Below are 22,428 nucleotides of genomic sequence, written 5' to 3' on the forward strand. Positions count from 1 at the left end.
GCAACCCAATGAATAAAATTTATTTTTGCCTTTTGCTTTCTGTTCTTGAGTGTTTGCACAATTATGCTACTGTTATGATTGTGTTTTTGTGTTTTAATTAGTGTTTGTGCCAAGTAAATCCTTTAGGATCTTCTTGGGTATTAGTTGTTTGATCTTGCTGAAAAAACAAAAACTTTTGCGCTCGCGAAAATAATTTTCACTTTTAACCAGAGAGCGATAAAATACCAACTCCTTCTGCAATAGATTAATATACAAATTGCCCAGGTCGTCCTAATTTTTCAGAGTTTTTCGAGTTACAGAAGTATTAGGATTACCCATATTTCTACAGACTGTTCTGTTTTTGATAGATTTTGTGTGCTTGTTTTGATGGCTCTATGGTTCTCTTTGATGAGTTTTTGCCATAGAAAAGTTGGAATACATTAGATGTAATGCAAGAACAAAATATGAATTGGTTTACTACAACACTTATAGTAGTGATTTGTTTTCTTATACTAACGGATCTCACGAAGGATTTTGTTGAGTTTTGTGTGATTGAAGTTTTCAAGTTTTGGGTTATCTTACGATGGATGAAAGAATAAAGAGTAAGAAGAGCCTAAGCTTGGGGATGCCCCGGCATCCCAAGCTATTATCCAAAAGAGAGCAAGCAACTAAGCTTGGGGATGCCCCCGAGTGGCATCCCCTCTTTCTTCTAACGACCATCGGTATTTTACTCGAAGCTATATTTTTATTCGTCACATACTATGTGTTTTGCTTGGAGCATCTTGTATGATATGCGTCTTTGCTTGTTTTATTTTGTGTTTTAAGTCTTGATTCCTTGATGGACACACCTATTGAGAGAGCCAAAATTATGCCATGACTTGTTAGAATTGCTCTCTATGCTTCACTTAAATTTTTATTAGCTATGGACTTGCTCTAGTGCTTCACTTATATCTTTTTGAGCACCGTGTGCTTTGGTATTTTTGAAGAAATTCTCTCTTGCTTCACTTAGATTTATTTAAGAGTTATAAATGTTTTCAAGAAATTCTCTCTTGCTTCACTTAAATTAATTTGAGAGAAAGAAATATTATGCTCATGATCTTCACTTATATTTGTTTGAGCTTATCAAAAGCAACACATGAAAATTAGTTCCAAAGTGATAGACATCCAAGAAGGATATGATAAAAACTTTCATGAAGATCATTGGACAAAATAGACTTGATTCTGAGTAATAGTTTTGAGATATGATGATGTGATATCTGAGTCATGTTGATGAGTAATTATGATTTAGTAAGAATATTGGTGTTAAGGTTTGTGATTCCCTATACAAGCACGTAAGTCAATAATTATGCAATAAAATTATATCCTACTTGCGGTGCATTATTCAGTGTTAATTATTCTTAATGCTCGCTTATGAGATTATTCGTTTCTTGATTGGTCGCTTCTCAATCTTTTGCTAGCCTTCATTTTGCACTAAGTATGATCACTACTTGTGCATCCACAAACCTTCAAACCAGTTTTGCCACATGAGTCCACTATATCTACCTATATGCGGTATTCTTTTGCCGGTTTAAGCAAATTTGTATGTGCCATCTCTAGTTTTCAAAATAAACTTCTCTTTTGTGTGTTCGTACCGCTCGCGGAGCGGTGAGGGGTGGCTAATATTTCCATGCTAGATGTGTTATTCTCACGATGAGTGTTTATTCACTTGTCATTGCACGAGGTAAGGCAAAGGTATTAGGGATGCCCAGTTCCGAAATGAAAAATGAATTTACTTTATGTTGTCAAATAATAAATTCCTTGGAAATTGTTGGTATGGAAGGCACCCGTGGATACGGTTAGCCATGGAAAGTGAAAGTATGGTGGAAAAAGGAATAAATTTTATTTTCTGTATGGGAACCGCCTATGATATATCTAGCATGGAAAGTGTTGGGAACTCTAAGTCGTTTTCGTTGGTGGGGAGGACACACCTCCCAAAATGTTTTTATCTCTAAGTTTTTCGCTTTGAGCTCTGGCACCTCTACAAATCCCTACTTCCCTCTGTGAAGGGCCTTTCTTTTACTTTATGCATTTTTATTTTTGAATTTGAGTCTCCATCTTCTCTTATAAAAGCACCAACTAGGAGGCACTATGATCGTACTTGAGTATTGAGTGTAGTTAATATACGAGTGTGTTTCATGAATAGATAATGATTGAGCATGATGGGCTAGGGATAGCTTATTTTAGCGTTGATATTTTGAAAGACATGGTTGCTTGTTGATATGCTTGAGTATTTAAGTTATAATGTCAAAACTAGACTATTGCTTTGAACAATATAAAAGTCCAAATGTCCATGCCATAAAGAAAAGAATATGATATGACATGTTAGGCAGCATTCCACATCAAAAAAATCTGTTTTTATCACCGACCTACTCGAGGACGAGCAGGAGTTAAGCTTGGGGATGCTAATATGTCTCCAACATATCTATAATTTTTTATTGTTCCATGTTATTATATTATCAATCTTGGATGCTTTATAATCATTTTATAGTAATTTTATATCATTTTTTGGTACTAACCTATTGACATAGTGCCAAGTGCTAGTTGTTGTTTTTTGCATGTTTTTTACATCGCAGATAATCAATACCAAACGGAGTCCAAATGCAACGAAACTTTACGGAGATTTTGATGGACCAGAAGACACTTAATGGGCCGAGGCAGCGCCTGGGGGTGCTCCGAGGGGAGCACAACCCACCAGGGTGCGCTAAGAGGCCCAAGCACACCCTGGTGGGTTGTGCCCACCTCGGGTGCCCCCCGGACCGCCTCTTTGCTCTATAAATACCTCAATATTCCAGAAACCCTAGGGGAGTCGACGAACATCAATTCCAGCCGTCATAGATTCTAGAACCACCAGATCCAATCTAGACACCACCACGGAGGGGTTCACCACTTCCATTGGTGCCTCTCCGATGATGCGTGAGTAGTTCTTTGTAGACCTTCGGGTCCGTAGTTAGTAGCTAGATGGCTTCCTCTCTCTCGTTTGATTCTCAATACAATGGTCTCTTGGAGATCCATATGATGTAACTCTTTTTGCGGTGTGTTTGTTGGGATCGGATGAACTTTGGGTTTATGATCACATCTATCTTTTTATATCCATGAAAGTTATTTGAGTTTCTTTGATCTCTTATATGCATGATTGCTTACTGCCTCGTATTTCTTCTTCAATATTTGGGTTTTGTTTGGCCAACTTTATCTATTTATCTTGCAATGGGAAGAGGTGCTTTGTAGTGGGTTCGATCTTATGGTGCTTGATCCAAGTGACAGAAGGGGAACCGACACGTATGTATCGTTGCTACTAAGGATAAAACAATGGGGTCTATCTCTACATAGATAGATCTTGTCCACATCATGTCATCGTTCTTATTGCATTACTCCATTTCTCCATGAATTTAATACACTAGATGCATGCTGGATAGTGGTCGATGTGTGGAGTAATAGTAGTAGATGCAGGCAGGAGTCGGTCTACTAATCTTGGACGTGATGCCTATGTAATGATCATTGCCTGGATATCATCATGATTATTTGAAGTTCTATCAATTGCCCAACAGTAATTTGTTTTCCCACCATTTGCTATTTTTCTTGAGAGAAGCCACTAGTGAAACCTACGGCCCCCGGGTCTCTTTCTCATATTATTTGCCTTTGCGATCTATTTTATTTGCCTTTTATTTCAGATCTATTAAACTCAAAAATACAAAAATATCTTGCTGTAATTTATTTTATTTGGTGTTTGATCTATCAATCTACTACAATTTTATCTCATGTCCGTTTGCCCATCTTGGGGCGCCGCTACCCCAAAGGGATTGACAACCCCTTTTACACGTCGGGTTGCGAGTAGTTGTTATTTGTGTGCAGGTGTTGTTTATGTTGTGTTGCTGGATTTCCTACTGGTTCGATAACCTTGGTTTCACATCTGAGGGAAATACCTACTGGCGCTGTGCTGCATCATCCCTTCCTCTTTGGGGAAATACCAACGTAGCTTCAAGTGACATCACCCACCAGCTACATCTTCGCACGCAAGGAAGTGCCTCCTTATCCTCCCTGACAGTCGGGGCCCACCTGGTCGAAGCGTGTGTAGCGTTGTCTTTCTGGTCGTGAACATGTACGTACATACGATCGGTCTGTCAGCAGGTTGCAGTGATGAACTGTGGTCGAGTAAGGAAGGGCATGTGTCATAGTATAGGCACGCACGTGTCGTAGTAGAGGCGCGCACGTAGCATGTCATGCAGACCCGTTAATATCGTGTACACGTACATACAACCAGGGTGCAAGAAAGTAAATACGGCCACGTATGTACATACGGGCGGGGTCTCAAATGCCTACTCGTGCATACGTACGGCCAGGCCTCGTGTACATGGCTGGGTCGGAACGGAGAAACTGTGTTGTCGTGTTCATCGGGAGGCAACGGAATGCGTCGTGTTCATCGGGAGCCAGCCGACTTGGATGGAACAGCCGATCAAAGCGAGGCCTGGCGTACCGCACAACGGAGGAAACAGCCTTCTGTTCGAACGGCCACGGTCAAAACAGGATCCTGTTCATCGGGAGGGGTCTAGCATACCGCAAAATGGAGGAAACGAACATGTGTTTGAGTGCCTACGGTCGAAATGGGGTCCTGTTGATCGGGAGGGGTGTGGTGTAGCACAAAACGGAGGAAACGGACTTGTGTTGGAGCGCTACAGTCGAAACGGGGGTCTTGTTCATCGGGAGGGGTGTGGCGTGCCGCAAAACGGGACTCCACGGGCTATCATTCATCTCCACCGTCGACCTCCTCCAGCCTCCACGGGCTATTGTTCATCCACCATCGACCTCCTCCAGCCTCCACCTGCGACTGTTCATCCACGGGGTCCTATTCATCCAGCCTCCACCGCTCCTCCACCGGCTACTGTTCAACCAGCCCTCTCCACGGGGTCCTGTTCAACCACCCCCCACAGGCTATTGTTCATCCAACCCTCCACCAGCTACTATTTAACCAGCCGTCCACGTGGTCCTATTCATCTAGCCCTCCACGGGGTCATGTTCATCCACCCCCAACCGGCTCGATCAGGGTCCTGTTCATCCAGCGGCAATGGCCTCTACTACCACGGGTCCTATTCATCCAACCCCCACCGGGAACTGTTCATCCAACCCCCCAACAACGATCATTGTTCATCAAGAGGCAGCAGGTTCGATCGGCTTCAGTTAGCAGTAGTAGTGAAGGAATCGCTCGATCGGGTTCAGTTAACAGCCAGATCGATCGATCCCTAGGGTTCAGTAACGCGTAGCCTATAGTGCAATCACTCGAGTTCAGTTAGAGCCCAATGCATCGCACCCACGCGCGTACGTGTACAAGAGAAACGCGCGTCGCTCGGCCCCCGACCACCCACCGTAACCGGGAACTCCCCAATATTTTCCTCGCCCTCGCTTCTACCATGGTTTTTTCCGTCATGGACGGCCCAAAGAATGTCATGCAGCTGCGTCTCCGGCCTACCCAGGACGAAAAGCCCATTTTCTATCATGATTTTTTGTCATAGAAGTAGGAGCCCACCACATCTATGATGATATCGGGTTTTGTCACAATTATCATCATAGAAGTGTCATAAGCATGACAAAAAAATTCGTTCGGCCCAAAATGTCACGGATGTGTCTTTTTTTGTAGTGGGGGATGAGAGCCGGGACGGGAGTGGGGGCAGCAATCACCGCGACCATCTCGTTCAGGGCCATGTCCATGAGGCCCCATTCCTCCTTATTTTATATCTCCTCCAGCTGGGAGTCGACTTCACCAAACTTGAAGACTTGTGGCAGATAATCATTCTGCGCCATGGCATTGGTGGAGGTCTACGGGAGGGAGGGGAATGGGAGGCGAATAGTAAGGCCGCCCGTATTAAATAGCGGCTCGGGCGCCATTAATTGAGAGGAAGGCGGGCAGCCATGGAAGTCAAAGGGCTCGCATCCTAGTGAGCCTGTGCAACATACAGCTCACACGCTTCCCGGTGAGCATGAGCATTGGAGGACATTTTGCACGCCTCTCGATCAGCCTGCACACCGGACTCCGCTCGCACACCTCCTGTTCAGTCAAGCAGCTATCCGCACGGCACCTCCTATAGCCATTAAAACCAAGACACGTGGCGTCACGTGAATGGTTAACAGAACACACACAATTTGAATTATACAAACGCTTGAGATATTAAAGTGGCAGCTATTTTTTCAAAATGCCTTTGTTGGTTGTTATTCGAGTGCGCCTTCTCTCAAAATGGACACTAAAAATACCACTGCATGTCGGGTGCCATTCCATGGTAGCATGCCAAGTTTCTTGAATTTTAGACGAGTTTTGGATTTACTAGAATTTAAAAACAAAGTATCTCAACGTTTTACCGGCAATCAACAGTGCCATGGTGTTTGAAATTCATTCCCATTTCTTGCATGGGACCTAAGCATGCACCCAAGGACACATATTAGATTTTTCAACCAATTTTTATATGCACTGGAGCATGTGCATGTAGTTCAAACTTGAATTATGCACATAAAATGCCTAGAAAACCCAGCTAATGTATAAAAATGTCCAGACAAACCCCGAAATTTTTCCAAAATTTAACATAACACTCCTGTTGTTGTACGTTGACATTTGACACTAGGAAAATTTCAAAGCAATAAGAGGCAACAGAAATCGTTTCGTCCCCAAAGGTGGCACGTTCCCTACTAAAACCATCAGGCTTGTGAGAAGCCTCGTTTGTGAGAAGCTTATGCCCAAACCAGCCCCAAATGGGACAAAATTTTTATCACGGCATGTTGATGTAGCTCCATGATAGCATGCCAAATTTCATGAATTTCAGACGAGTTTTGGATTTACTAGAATTTAAAAAGCAGGTATCTCAATGTTTGGGACCGAGTGATGGTGGCAGGGTGTTTGAAATTCACTCCCATTTCTTGCATGGGACCTAAGCATGCACCCAAGGACACATATTTGATTTTTCAACCAATTTATATGCACTGGAGCATGTGCATGTAGTTCAAATTTGAATTATGCACATAAAATGCCTAGAAAACCCATTTAATGTATAAAAATGTCCAAACGAACCCCAAAAAATTACAAAATTTAACACAACACTCCTGTTGTTCTATGTTGACACTACAAAAAAATTGAAATCAAGAAGAGGCAACGGATATTGTTTCGTCCCCAAAGGTGAAACGTTCCCTACCGAAACCATCAGGCTTGTTGTGAGAATCACTAGTTTGTGAGAAGCTTATACCCAAACCTGCCCCCAAATGGGACAAAAAATTTACCACGACATGTTGATGCCGCTCCATGAAAGCACGCCAAGTTTCGTGAATTTCAGACGAGTTTTGGATTTACTATAATTTAAAAACTAGGTATCTCAATATTTGCGGCCGAGTGACGGTGGCAGGGTGTTTGACATTCATTCCCATTTCTTGCATGGGACCTAAGCATGCAACCAAGGACACAGATTTGAATTTTCAACCAATTTATATGCATTAGAGCATGTGCCTGTAGTTCAAATTTGAATTATGCACATAAATGCATAGAAAACTCAGTTAATGTATAAAAATGTCCAAAAGAGCCCCGAAAAATTCCTAAAATTGACGCAACACTCATGTTGTTCTATGTTGACGCTAGAAAAAAAATCAAATCAAGAAGAGGTAACGGATATCATTTCGTCTAGAAAGGTGAAACGTTCCCTACTGTAACCATGAGGCCTTGCTGTGAGAAACTCTGGTTTGTGAGAAGCTTATATACCCCAACCTGCCCCAAATGGGACATTATTTTTACCACTGCATGTTGATGCCGCTCCATGCTAGCATGTCAAGTTTCATAAATTTCAAACGCGTTTTCGATTTACTAGAATTTAAAAACCATGTATCTCAATGTTAGCAGTCTAGCGACAGTGACAAGGTGTTTGACATTCATTCTCATTTCTTGCATGGGACTTAAGCATGTAACCAAGGACACACATTCCAATTTTGAACCAATTTATATGCACTGGAGCATGTGCATGTAGTTCAAATTTGAATTATGCACATGAATGCAAAGAAAAGTCAGTTAATATATAAAAATATCCAAACAATACCCGAAATTCATCCCCATTTCTTGCATGGGACATAAGCATAAACCCATGGACACATATATGATTTTACAACCCATGTTGTTGCACCAGAGCATGTGCATGTAGTTTAATTTTGAATTGTGCACCTAAAATGGCTAGAAAACCAATTTAATGTATAAAATGTCCAAACGAACCCTGAATAATTCCAATTCTTTAACGACACACATATAGTTGCATGTTCACTGCAGATAAAAGTTCTAGCAATTGAAACACCGTCCATTGCCGCTGTGACCCCATTATGTAATTCAAATCAAGATGAAGAATTATGTAGATCCCACACAATTTTGAAGGAAATATGCCCTAGAGGCAATAATAAAGTTGTTATTTATATTTCTTTATATCATGATAAATGTTTATTATTCATGCTAGAATTGTATTAACCGGAAACTTGGTACATGTGTGAATACATAGACAAACAGAGTGTCCCTAGTATGCCTCTACTTGACTAGCTCGTTAATCAAAGATGGTTAAGTTTCCTAGCCATGGACATGTGTTGTCATTTGATGAACGGGATCACATCATTAGAGAATGATGTGATGGACAAGACCCATCTGTTAGCTTAGCATAATGATTGTTCAGTTTTATTGCTATTGCTTTCTTCATGACTTATACATGTTCCTCTGACTATGAGATTATGCAACTCCCGTTTGCCGGAGGAACACTTTGTGTGCTACCAAACATCACAATGTAACTGGGTGATTATAAAGGTGCTCTACAGGTGTCTCCAAAGGTACATGTTGGGTTGGCGTATTTCGAGATTAGGATTTGTCACTCCGATTGTCGGAGAGGTATCTCTGGGCCCTCTCGGTAATGCACATCAATTAAGCCTTGCAAGCAATGCAACTAATGAGTTAGTTGCGAGATGATGTATTACGGAACGAGTAAAGAGACTTGCGGATAACGAGATTGAACTAGGTATTGAGATACCGACGATCGAATCTCAGGCAAGTAACATACCGATGACAAAGGGAACAACGTATGTTGTTATGCGGTCTGACCGATAAAGATCTTCGTAGAATATGTAGGAGCCAATATGAGCATCCAGGTTCCGCTATTGGTTATTGACCGGAGATGTGTCTCGGTCATGTCTACATTGTTCTCGAACCCGTAGGGTCCTCACGCTTAACGTTACGATGACAGTTTCATTATGAGTTTATATATTTTGATGTACCGAAGGTTGTTCAGAATCCCGGATATGATCACGGACATGATGAGGAGTCTCGAAATGGTCGAGACATAAAGATCGATATATTGGACGGCTATATTCGGACACTGGAAGTGTTTCGGGTGATTTCGGAGAAAACCGGAGTGCCGGAAGGGTTACCGGAACCTCCCGGGGAAGTATTGGGCCTTAGTGGGCCTGAGGGGAGAGAGAGGGCAGTAGTAGCCCAGGAGGTGGCGCGCCCCCTCCCATGGGGAGTCCGAATTGGACTAGGGGAGGGGGGCGCGGCCCCTCTTTCCCTCTCCCTCTCCCTCTCTTTCCTTCCCCCTTCTCTCTTCCTAGTTGGACTAGGAAAGGGGAGTCCTACTCCTACTAGGAGGAGGACTCCCCCCTCCTTGGCGCGCCCCAAGGGCCGGCCGGCCTCTCCCCCTTGCTCCTTTATATACAGGGGCAGGGGGGCACCTCTATACACACAAGTTGATCTTCGTGATCGTTCTCTTAGCCATGTGCGGTGCCCCCCTCCACCATAATCCTCGATAATATTGTAGCAGTGCTTAGGCGAAGCCCTGCGACGGTAGAACATCAAGATCGTCACCACGCCGTCGTGCTGACAAAACTCTTCCCCGACACTTTGCTGGATCGGAGTCCGGGGATCGTCATCGAGCTGAACGTGTGCTAGAACTCGGAGGTGCCGCAGTTTCGGTGCTTGATTGGTCGGGCCATGAAGACGTATGACTACATCAACCGTGTTGTGCTAACGCTTCCGCTTCCGGTCTACGTGGGTACATAGACAACACTCTCCCCTCTCGTTGCTATGCATCACCATGATCTTGCATGTGCGTAGGAAATTTTTTGAAATTACTACGTTCCCCAACAGTGGTATCAGAGCCAGGTTTTATGCGTTGATGTTATATGCACGAGTAGAACACAAGTGAGTTGTGGGCGATATAAGTCATACTGTTACCAGCATGTCATACTTTGGTTCGGCGGTATTGTTGGATGAAGCGGCCCGGACCGACATTACGCATACGCTTATGCGAGACTGGTTCTACTGACGTGCTTTGCACACAGGTGGCTGGCGGGTGTCAGTTTCTCCAACTTTAGTTGAACCAAGTGTGGCTATGCCTGGTCCTTGCGAAGGTTAAAACAACACCAACTTGACAAACTATCGTTGTGGTTTTGATGCGTAGGTAAGAACGGTTCTTGCTAAGCCCGTAGCAGCCACATAAAACTTGCAACAACAAAGTAGAGGACGTCTAACTTGTTTTTGCAGGGCATGTTGTGATGTGATATGGTCAAGACATGATGCTAAATTTTATTGTATGAGATGATCATGTTTTGTAACCGAGTTATCGGCAACTGGCAGGAGCCATATGGTTGTCGCTTTATTGTATGCAATGCAATCACGCTGTAATGCTTTACTTTATCACTAAGCGGTAGCGATAGTCGTGGAAGCATAAGATTGGCGAGATGACAACGATGCTACGATGGAGATCAAGGTGTCGCGCCGATGACGATGGTGACCATGACGATGCTTCGGAGATGGAGATCACAAGCACAAGATGATAATGGCCATATCATATCACTTATATTGATTGCATGTGATGTTTATCTTTTATGCATCTTATCTTGCTTTGATTGACGGTAGCATTATAAGATGATCTCTCACTAAATTTCAAGATAAAAGTGTTCTCCCTGAGTATGCACCGTTGCCAAAGTTCGTCGTGCCCAGACACCACGTGATGACCGGGTGTGATAAGCTCTACGTTCACATACAACGGGTGCAAGCCAGTTTTGCACACGCAGAATACTCGGGTTAAACTTGACGAGCCTAGCATATCAAGATATGGCCTCGGAACACTGAGATCTAAAGGTCTAGCGTGAATCATATAGTAGATATGATCAACATAGTGATGTTCACCATTGAAAGCTACTCCATCTCACGTGATGATCGGACATGGTTTAGTTGATATGGACCACGTGATCACTTAGATGATTAGAGGGATGTCTATCTAAGTGGGAGTTCTTAAGTAATATGATTAATTGAACTTTATTTATCATGAACTTAGTCCTGATAGTATTTGCATATCTATATTGTAGATCAATTGCTCGCATATAGCTTCCCTGTTTTATTTATGATATATTCCTAGAGAAAACTATGTTGAAAGATGTTAGTAGCAATTAGGGGTGGAAAGTGGTGGCGGATAATCCGAAATATCCGATATTCGTATTCGAGAAAATGCTTATTCGTATCCGAAACATCCGCATCTGAACCAAAATGGAAACGGAAATTGTCTGTATCTGAATTTATTAAACAAATACAAAATAAAATATGGTAGGAGATTTTGACACAAATATGGATATGGAAGTGGATATATCCGTATCCGAATAAGATTATGGGAGGTATTTTTTAAAATTCTAGGCCCAATATTCCAATTATCCAACATAAAAGCCAAATAAGTGGTCAAATTTTACTCTTTATATGATTAAACTTATAAATTATTATGCATTACAATAGTATTTATTCATAAACCTATTTATGATTGACTTATTGTATGTCACAAGTTGATTATTTTAGGTGACATAGCTATCGACTAATTTACTTAAGCAACATGTTGATATTATTCGTATCCGTTCCGAAACAAGAAAATATCCAATACGTATCCGTATTCGAATAATATCGGAGCCGCATCCGTATCCGAGAACATCCGTATTCGGATTCGTATTCGTTTTGAAAATATGAAAATGGAAGTGGTAAGAGCACTATCCGATCCGCATCCGATCCGTTTCCACCCCTAGTAGCAATGATGCAGACTAGCTCTGTGATTTGAGGATTATCCTCATTGCTGCACAGAAGAATTATGTCCTTGATGCACCGCTAGGTGACGGACCTATTGCAGGAGCAGATGTAGATGTTATGAATGTTAGGCAAAGCTCGGTATGATGACTACTTGATAGTTTAGTGCGCCATACTTTACAGCTTAGAACCGGGACTTCAAAAACGTTTTGAATGCCACGGAACATATAAGATGTTCTAAGAGTTGAAATTGGTATTTCATACTCATGCCCATGTCGAGAGGTATGAGACCTCTGACAGTACATTGCCTACAAGATGGAGGAGAATAGCTCAACCAGTGAGTATGTGCTCAGATTGTCTGGGTACTACAATTGCTTGAATCAAGTGGGAGTTAATCTTCCAGATAAGATAGTAATTGATAAAGTTCTCTAGTCACTATCACCAAATTAATAGAAGTTAGTGATGAACTATAATATGCAAGGGATGACGAAAACGATTCCCGAGCTCTTCCTGATGCTGAAATCGACGAAGGTAGAAATCAAGAAAAGCATCAAATATTGATGGTTGACAAAAGCACTAGTTTCAAGTAAAAGGGCAAGGGAAAGAAAGGTAACTTCGAGAAGAATGGCAAGCAAGTTGCCACTCCCACGAAGAAGCCCAAAGATAGACCCAAGCCTGAAACTGAGTGCTTCTACTGCAAAGGAAATGGTCACTCGAACTGTAACTGCCTTAGATACTTGGCGGATAAGAAGGATGGCAAAGTGAACAAAGGTATATTTGATATACATGTTATTAATGTGTACTTTACTAGTGTTTATAGCAACCCATTAGTGTTTTATACTGGTTCAGTTGCTAAGAGTAGTAACTCGAAACGGGAGTTGCAAAATAAATAGAGACTAGTTAAGGGTGAGGTGATGATGAGAGTTAGAAGTGATTCCAAGGTTGATAAGATCACCATCACACACTCCCTTTACCTTCGGGATTAGTGTTGAACCTAAAATAAATGTTATATGGTGTTTGTGTTGAGCATAAATATGATTGGAGCATGTTTATTGCAATACGGTTATTCATTTAAGTCAAAGAATAATAGTTGTTCTATTTACATGAATAAAACCTTCTATGGTCATACACTCAATATAAATGGTTTATTGAATCTCGATCGTAGTAATACACATATTCATAATATTGAAGACAAAAGATGCAAAGTTAATAATGATAGTGTAACTTATATGTGGCATTGTTGTTTAGGTCATATTGGTGTAAAGCGCATGAAGAAACTCCATTCTGATGGACTTTTGGAATCACTTGATTATGAATCACTTGATTCTTGTGAACCATGCCTCATGGGTAAGATGACTAAGACTCCGTTCTCCGGAACAATGGAGCGAGCAACTGACTTATTGGAAATAATACATACTGATGTATGCGATCCGATAAGTGTTGAGGCTCGTGGCGAGTATCGTTATTTTCTGACCTTCACAAATGATTTGAGCAAATATGGGTATATCTACTTAATGAAACATAAGTCTGGAACATTTGAAAAGTTCAAAGAATTTCAGAGTGAAGTGGAAAATCATCGTAACAAGAAAATAAAGTTTCTACGATCTGATCGCGGAGGTGAATATTTGAGTTACGAGTTTGGTCTTCATTTGAAACAATGTGGAATAGTTTCGCAACTCACGCCACCTGGAAAACCACAGCATAATGGTGTTTCCGAACGTTGTAATCGTACTTTATTGGATATGGTGCGATCTATGATGTCTCTTACCGATTTACCACTATCATTTTGGGGTTATGCATTAGAGACAGCTGCATTCACGTTAAATAGGGCACCATCTAAATCCGTTGAGATGACACCGTATGAACTATGGTTTGGCAAGAAACCAAAGCCGTCATTTCTTAAAGTTTGGGGTTGCAATGCTTATGTGAAAAAGCTTCAACCTGATAAGCTCAAACCCAAATCGCAGAAGTGCGTCTTCATAGGATACCCAAAAGAAATTGTTGGGTAGACCTTCTATCATAGATACGAAGGCAAGATCTTTGTTGCTAAGAATGGATCCTTTCTAGAGAAGGAGTTTCTCTCGAAAGAAGTGAGTGGGAGGAAAGTAGAACTTGATGAGGTAATTGCACCTTCTCCCAAATTGGAAAGTAGTTCATCACAGAAATCAGTTCCAATGATTCCTACACCAATTAGTGAGGAAGCTAATGATGATGACCATGAAACTTTACATCAAGTTACTACCAAACCTCATAGGTCAACCAGAGTTCGGTCTGCACCAGAGTGGTACGGTAATCATGTTTTGGAAGTCATGTTACTAGACCATGATGAACCTACAAACTTTGAGGAAGCGATGATGAGCCCATATTACGCAAAATGGCTTGAGGCCATGAAATCTGTGATGGGATCCATGTATGAGAACAAAGTATGGACTTTGATTGACTTGCCCGATGATCGGTGAGTCATTGAGAATAAATGGATCTTCAAGAGGAAGACGGATGCTGATAGTAGTGTTACTATCTACAAAGCTCAAATTGTCGCAAAAATGTTTTTGGCAAGTTCAAGGTGTTGACTACGATGAGATTTTCTCACTCGTATCGATGCTTAAAAGTATGTCCGAATCATGTTAGCAGTTGCCGCATTTTATGAAATATGGCAAATGGATGTCAAAACTACATTACTTAATGGATTTCTTAAAGAAGAGTTGTATATGATGCAACCAGAAAGTTTTGTTGATCCTAAAGGTGATAACAAAATGAGCAAGCTCCAGCGATCCATCTATGGACTGGTGCAAGCATCTCAGAGTTGGAATACATGCTTTGATAAAGTGATCAAAGCATATGGTTTTATACAGACTTGTGGTGAAGCCTGTATTTACAAGAAAGTGAGTGGGAGCACTACAGCATTTCTGATAAGTATATGTGAATGACATATTGTTGATCGGAAATAATGTAGAATTTTTTGGAAAGCATAAAGGAATGTTTGAAAGGAGTTTTTCAAAGAAATACCTCGGTGAAGCTACTTGCATATTGAGCATCAAGATCTATAGAGATAGATCAAGACGCTTGATATATTTTCAATGAGTACATACCTTGACAAGATTTTGATGTAGTTCAAAATGGAACAGTCAAAGAAGGAGTTCTTGCCTGTGTTGCAAGGTGTGAAGTTGAGTAAAGACTCAAAACCTGACCACGGCAGAAAATAAAAAGAGAATAAAAAGTCATTCCCTATGCCTCAGTCATAGGTTCTACAAAGTATGCTATGATGTGTACCAGACCTATTGTGTACCTCACCATAAGTTTGGCAAGAGGGTACAATAGTGATCCAGGAGTAGGATCACTGGACAGCGGTCAAAAATATCCTTAGTGGAATAAGGAAATGTTTCTCGGTTATGGAGGTGACAAAGAGTTCGTCATAAAGAGTTATGTCGATGCAAGCTTTGATACCGATCTGGATGACTCTAAGTCTTGATCTAGATACATATTGAAAGTGGGAGCAATTAGCTAGAGTAGCTCCATGCAAAGCATTGTAGACATAGAAAATTTGCAAAATACATACGGCTCTGAATGTGGAAGACCTATTGACTAAATTTGTCTCACAAGCAAAACATAATTACTCTTTGGGTGTTAAGCACATAGCGATGTGAACTAGATTATTGACTGTAGTAAACCCTCTGGGTGTTAGTAAACCCGATGATGTGAACTATTGGTGTTAAATCACATGACTATGTGAACTAGATTATTGACTCTAGTGCATGTGGGAGACTGAAGGAAATATGCCCTAGAGGCAATAATAAAGTTGTTATTTATATTTCCTTATATCATGATAAATGTTTATTATTCATGCTAGAATTGTATTAACCGGAAACTTAGTACATGTGTGAATACATAGACAAATAGAGTGTCCCTAGTATGCCTATACTTGACTAGCTCGTTAATCAAAGATGGTTAAGTTTCCTAGCCATGGACATGTGTTGTCATTTGAAGTACGGGATCACATCATTAGAGAATGATGTGATGGACAAGACCCATCCGTTAGTTTAGCATAATGATCGTTCAGTTTTATTGCTACTGCTTTCTTCATGACTTATACATGTTCCTCTGACAATGAGATTATGCAACTCCCGAATACCGGAGGAACACCTTGTGTGCTACCAAATGTCACAACGTAACTGGGTGATTATAAAGATGCTCTACAGGTGTCTCCAATGGTGTTTGTTGAGTGGGCATAGATCGAGATGAGGATTTGTCACTCCGTCCATCGGAGAGGTGTCTCTGGGCCCTCTCGGTAATGTACATCACTATGAGCCTTTCAAGCAATGTGACTAATGAGTTAGTTGCAGGATGATGCATTATGGAACGAGTAAAGAGACTTGCTGGTAACGAGATTGAACTAGGTATGATGATACCGACGATCGAATCTCGGGCAAGTAACATACAAATATAACAAAGGGAACAACATATGTTGTTATGTGGTTTGACCGATAAAGATCTTCGTAGAATATGTAGGAGCCAATATGAGCATCCAAGTTTTGCTATTGGTTATTCACCGGAGATGTGTCTCGGTCATGTCTACATAGTTCTCGAACCCGTAGGGTCCGCACGCTTAAGATTCGATGACGATTTGTACTATGAGTTATGTGATTTGATGAACCGAATGTTGTTCGGAGTCCCGAATGAGATCACGGACATGACGAGGAGTCTCAAAATGGTCGAGGCGTAAAGATCGATATATTGGAAGGCTATCTTTGGACATTGGAAAGGTTCCGAGTGATTCGGGTATTTTTCGGAGTACCGGAGAGTTACGGGAATTTGCCGGGGAAGTAATGGGCCTTAATGGGCCATACAGGAAAGGAGAGAAGGGCCTCAAGGGGTGGCTGCGCCCCCCCCCCATGGGCTGGTCCAAATTGGACTAGGGAGGGGGCGGCGCCCCCCTCTTTCCTTCTCTCCTTCTTCCCCTTCCTTCTTCTCCTACTCCAACTAGGGAAGGGGGGAAACCTACTCCTACTAGGAGTAGGAATCCCCCTTGGGGCGCGCCATAGAGAGGGCCGGCCCTCCCCTCCTCCACTCCTTTATATACGGGGGAGGGGCACTCCATAGATACACAAGTTGATTTCTTAGTCGTGTGCGGTGCCCCTTCCACAGATTTCCACGTCGGTCATACTATCGTAGTGCTTAGGCGAAGCCCTGCATCAGTAACTTTATCATCACTGTCACCACACCGTCGTGCTGACGAAACTCTCCCTCGGCCTCAACTAGATCTAGAGTTCGAGGGACGTCACTGAGCTGAATGTGTGCAGATCGCGGAGGTGTCGTGTATTCAGTACTTGATCGGTTGGATCATGAAGACGTTCGTCTACATCAACTGCGTTACTAAAATGCTTCCGCTTTCGGTCTACGAGGGTACGTAGACATAGTCTCCCCTCTTGTTGCTATGCATCTCCTAGATAGATCTTGCGTGATCATAGGAATTTTTTTGAAATACTGTGTTCCCTAACAAATTTATTATCACCAACCGTGTGAGATGCAGTACAAAACATCCTGGAGCACCGTCTGATGACACTTTGTGATGCGGAGCATCCCACGGTCATCTCCATGTACACCGTCATAGCAGCTCGAGTTCCAAGTAGACCTACCGGAATTAAGGTGAACCCGTTCTTCTTCAAGAATATCATGAATATCCATTGGACTTGCTTGCTACCTCACCAAAGTGCTCTATGTGTCCTTAGATATGAAGACCGACAACCACAAGCTGGTGAGGAACACCCCAAAGGAGTAGGAGAAGCACCACAAGGCCACGAGGGAGAAGGAGAAGCACAACAGGAGCTGGACAAGAAGTCCCAGGCGACCCCGTGCGCACGGGCCCCCGAGACCCCGTGCCCACGGGCTACATAGGGAGCTGGCGCTAGAGCACCCCGTGCGCACGGGCAGGTACCGTGCCCACGGGACCCCCGTGCGCACGGGCCCAACTTACCCCGTGCGCACGGGCCCATCAGGATGGACGACTGTGAGCTGCTGTTGGGCCTCCTCTTCGTCCCTCACCTCCAGCCACCTATATATTCCGTACCTAGACCATTTATAAAGGATAGCAAAGTATATGTGAGACATTTGTGAGCTTTGCTCCTCGTATCCCCTCCTCTTGGAGATCTAGACCCCTTTTGGGAAGAATCCTTGGGATTATCAAGCCCTCCTCTTGGAGAAGATCAAAATCAAGACCTCACCTAGTGGCAAGAACTTACCTAGTGCTATTTTCCTTGAATTGTTCATGTAATCTTGTGGATCTCATGTGTGCTACTCTAGTGGATGTGATATTTGGGTTTGTTTGAGTGTTTTGTGTCTTGTGCTCTTGAGTTTTCTTCCTCTTTTCCCCCTCCAAGTGTGGAAAGATCCCCTCTAGGGTTTTGCCCTACAACATCTAGGTATCAGAGCAAGGTTGATACACATCTTGGAGTCCCATCCCCCCACTTGCTAGCTTGATTTTGTTGTTTTTCGTCCAAATTCGAAAATCTCCACCAAAAATAGCCCCAATTTTTTTGTGATTTGTTGGTTTGATGAGGTTTTGTTGGATTTGATCCATGAATTTGCTTGGTTTCAAGTGGATCTACCTTTCCCCCATCTTTTTCCCACCATCCATCCGCAAAATCTCTCCAATTTTGCCCAAGAAATCCTCATTTTCCGCCCCGAAATCGCGAATTTCCGCCCACCCCATGCCCACGGGCCCCTGCGTAGTCCCAGGTGACCCCGTGCCCTCGGTACGTGTACCGTGTGCACGGGACCCCTTGTCCACGGGCCTTGGACCCCGTGCGCACGGCCCTCCCAGAATAAGCCGCGTCCACTTTGCGTTTTCGGCCATAACTTCCACATCCGGAGTCCGGTTTTCATGTTCTTTAGCTCGTTGAGTAGCTATTGACATCCCCCATCCACCTAGATAGGTTCCAACACCATTTGACTCCATAAAGTTTTGACATTTTTGCATCTTTGCCTAGGCCCTCTACCATATCATCCGCAAAACCACCATAGCCTTCCGCAACATAACCCTTTTTTACTCCATATAGCATTTGTGGTTGTTTGAGTGGTGACTTGAGTCTCCTAAGGTGTTTCGGATACTTAGGGACGATCAATTCTTGATACGTTTCCGTTGTATCTACTTTTCCAAACACTTTTGCCCTTCTTTTGGACTCTAACTTGCATGATTTGAATGGAACTAACTCGGACTGATGCTGTTTTCAGTAGAATTGCCATGGTGTTATTTATGTGGAGAAACAAAAGTTCTTGGAATGACCTGAAACTTCACGGAACATATTTTCGGAAATAATAAAAAATCCTTGCAAAAGATAAAGACCAGGGGGCCCACACCCTAGCCACGAGGGTGGGGGCGCGCCTGCCCCCCTAGGGCGCGCCCCCCTACCTCGTGGGCCCCCTGGAGCTCCTCCGACCTCAACTCCAACTCTATATATTTGCTTTCGCGGAGAAAAAATAAAGGAGAAGGATTCATCGCGTTTTATGATACGGAGCCGCCGCCAAGCCCTAAAACCTCTCGGGAGGGCTGATCTGGAGTCTGTTCGGGGCTCCGGAGAGGGGAATCCATCGCCATCATCATCATCAACCTTCCTCCATCACCAATTTCATGATGCTCACCGCCGTGCGTGAGTAATTCCATCGTAGGCTTGCTGGACGGTGATGGGTTGGATGAGATTTATCATGTAATCGAGTTAGTTTTGTTAGGGTTTGATCCCTAGTATCCACTATGTTCTGAGATTGATGTTGCTATGACTTTGCTATGCTTAATGCTTGTCACTAGGGCCCGAGTGCCATGATTTCAGATCTGAACCTATTATGTTTTCATCAATATATGAGAGTTCTTGATCCTATCTTGCAAGTCTATAGTCACCTATTATGTGTTATGATCCGTTAACCCCGAAGTGACAATAATCGAGATACTTACCAGTGATGACCGTAGTTGGAGGAGTTCATGTATTCACTATGTATTAATGCTTTGGTCTGGTACTCTATTAAAAGGAGGCCTTAATATCCCTTAGTTTCCATTAGGACCCCGTTGCCACGGGAGGGTAGGACAAAAGATGTCATGCAAGTTCTTTTCCATAAGCATGTATGACTATATTCAGAATACATGCCTACATTACATTGATGAATTGGAGCTAGTTCTGTGTCACCCTAGCTTATGACTGTTACATGATGAACCGCATCCGGCATAATTCTCCATCACTGATCCATTGCCTACGAGCTTTCCATATATTGTTCTCCACTTATTTACTTTTTCGTTGCTATTGTCACAATCACTACAAAATACCAAAAACATTACTTTTGCTATCATTACCTTTTGCTATCGTTACCACTATTATCATATTACTTTGCTACTAAATATTTTGCTGCGGATATTAAGTTTCCAGGTGTGGTTGAATTGACAACTCAACTGCTAATACTTGAGAATATTCTTTGGCTCCCCTGTGTCGAATCAATAAATTTGGGTTGAATACTCTACCCTCGAAAACTGTTGCGATCCCCTATACTTGTGGGTTATCAAGACTATTTTCTGGTGCCGTTGCCGGGGAGCATAGCTCTATTCTTTGACTCACTTGGGATTTATATCTGCTTATCATTATGAAGAACTTGAGAGATCCAAAAACCAAGATTTATCCCTCAACTAGGAGGGGAGGTAAGGAACTGCCATCTAGCTCTGCACTTGATTCACCTTCTGTTTTGAGTAAGCTTGCGACACCTAAACCTGCTTCTGTTATTCGTTCTGATATGTCGCATGTTATTGATGATGCCACTTCTGATATGCATGATACTTATGATGAAACTACTTGTATGCTTGATACTACTGTGCCACTTGGTGAATTTCTTGATGAACAACTTGCTAGGGTTAGAGAGAGTGAAAATATCGAATATGATAATATTGATGAAAGTGATGATGAAGACTCTCCCTCTAATGAATATGAATCACCTGTTATTCCTGAGGGTTGTGTTTTTGAAAAAGAAGCTACTTTAGCTATTTTAGCTTGCAAAGATAGATACAAACTCAAGAGATTATTAGCTAAATGGAAGCAGCAATCTCTTAATGCTAGAATAAAACCTGACCCTGCTTTTGCTACTTCACCTATTTGTGTTACTGATAAGGACTATGAATTCTCTGTTGAACCTGATATAATTACTTTGGTTGAATCTGATCCTTTTCATGGCTATGAATCTGAAACTGTTGTGGCACATCTTACTAAATTAAATGATATAGCCACCTTGTTCACCAATGATGAGAGAACTCGTTACTTTTATATCCTTAAAATATTTCTGTTCTCATTAGAGGGTGATGCTAAGATATGGTTTAATTCTCTTGATCCTAGTTGTGTGCGTAGTCCCCAAGATATGATTTATTACTTCTCTGCTAAATATTTCCCTGCTCATAAGAAACAAGTTGCCTTAAGGGATATATATAATTTTGTGCAAATTGAAGAAGAGAGTCTCCCACAAGCTTGGGGGAGGCTTCTCCAATTACTTAATGCTTTGCCTGATCACCCTCTTAAGAAAAATGAAATACTTGATATCTTTTATAATGGACTAACCGATGCTTCCAGAGATTACCTCGATAGTTGTGCTGGTTCTGTTTTCAGGGAAAGAACACCGGATGAAGCTGAAATTCTATTGAATAATATATTGACAAATGAAAATAATTGGACACTTCCTGAGCCTATTCCTAAACCAACTCCGAAGAAGAGAGGTGTTCTATTTCTCAGTCCTGAAGATATGCAAGAGGCAAAGAAATCTATGAAATAAAAAGGTATTAAAGCCGAAGATGTTAAGAATTTACCTCCTATTGAAGAAATACACGGTCTTAATTTACCGCCTGTTGAAGAAACATGTGATCTTAATCCATTACCTATTGAAGAAACTCATGGTCTTGATAACCCGACATAGGTAGTAAAGGTAAATTCTCTCTATAGATATGATAAAGCTGAAATCCCATTTACTAAGTTTGCTAGCCCATGCTTAGATGAGTTTGATAAATTTATGGTTAAGCAAGAAGACTTCAATGCTTATTTTGGTAGACTATTGAAATACAATTCAAATATGCTTGAACACTTGGGTGATTATATGGCTAATGTTAAAGGTGAACTTAAACTTATTAGTAAACATGCTTCTATGGTTACCACTCAAGTAGAACAAGTACTTAAAGCTCAAAATGATTTGCTCAATGAATTGAATAGTAAGAATAATGATTATGCTGTTAGAGTGGCTACTAGAACTGGTAGAATGACTCAGGAACCTTTGTATCCTGAAGGCCATCCTAAGAGAATTGAGCAAGATTCTCAGAGAAATAATATAGATGCACCTAGTCCTTCTAA

Source organism: Triticum aestivum, chromosome 3A (assembly GCF_018294505.1).
Source record: "Triticum aestivum cultivar Chinese Spring chromosome 3A, IWGSC CS RefSeq v2.1, whole genome shotgun sequence".
Lineage (NCBI taxonomy): Eukaryota > Viridiplantae > Streptophyta > Magnoliopsida > Poales > Poaceae > Triticum > Triticum aestivum.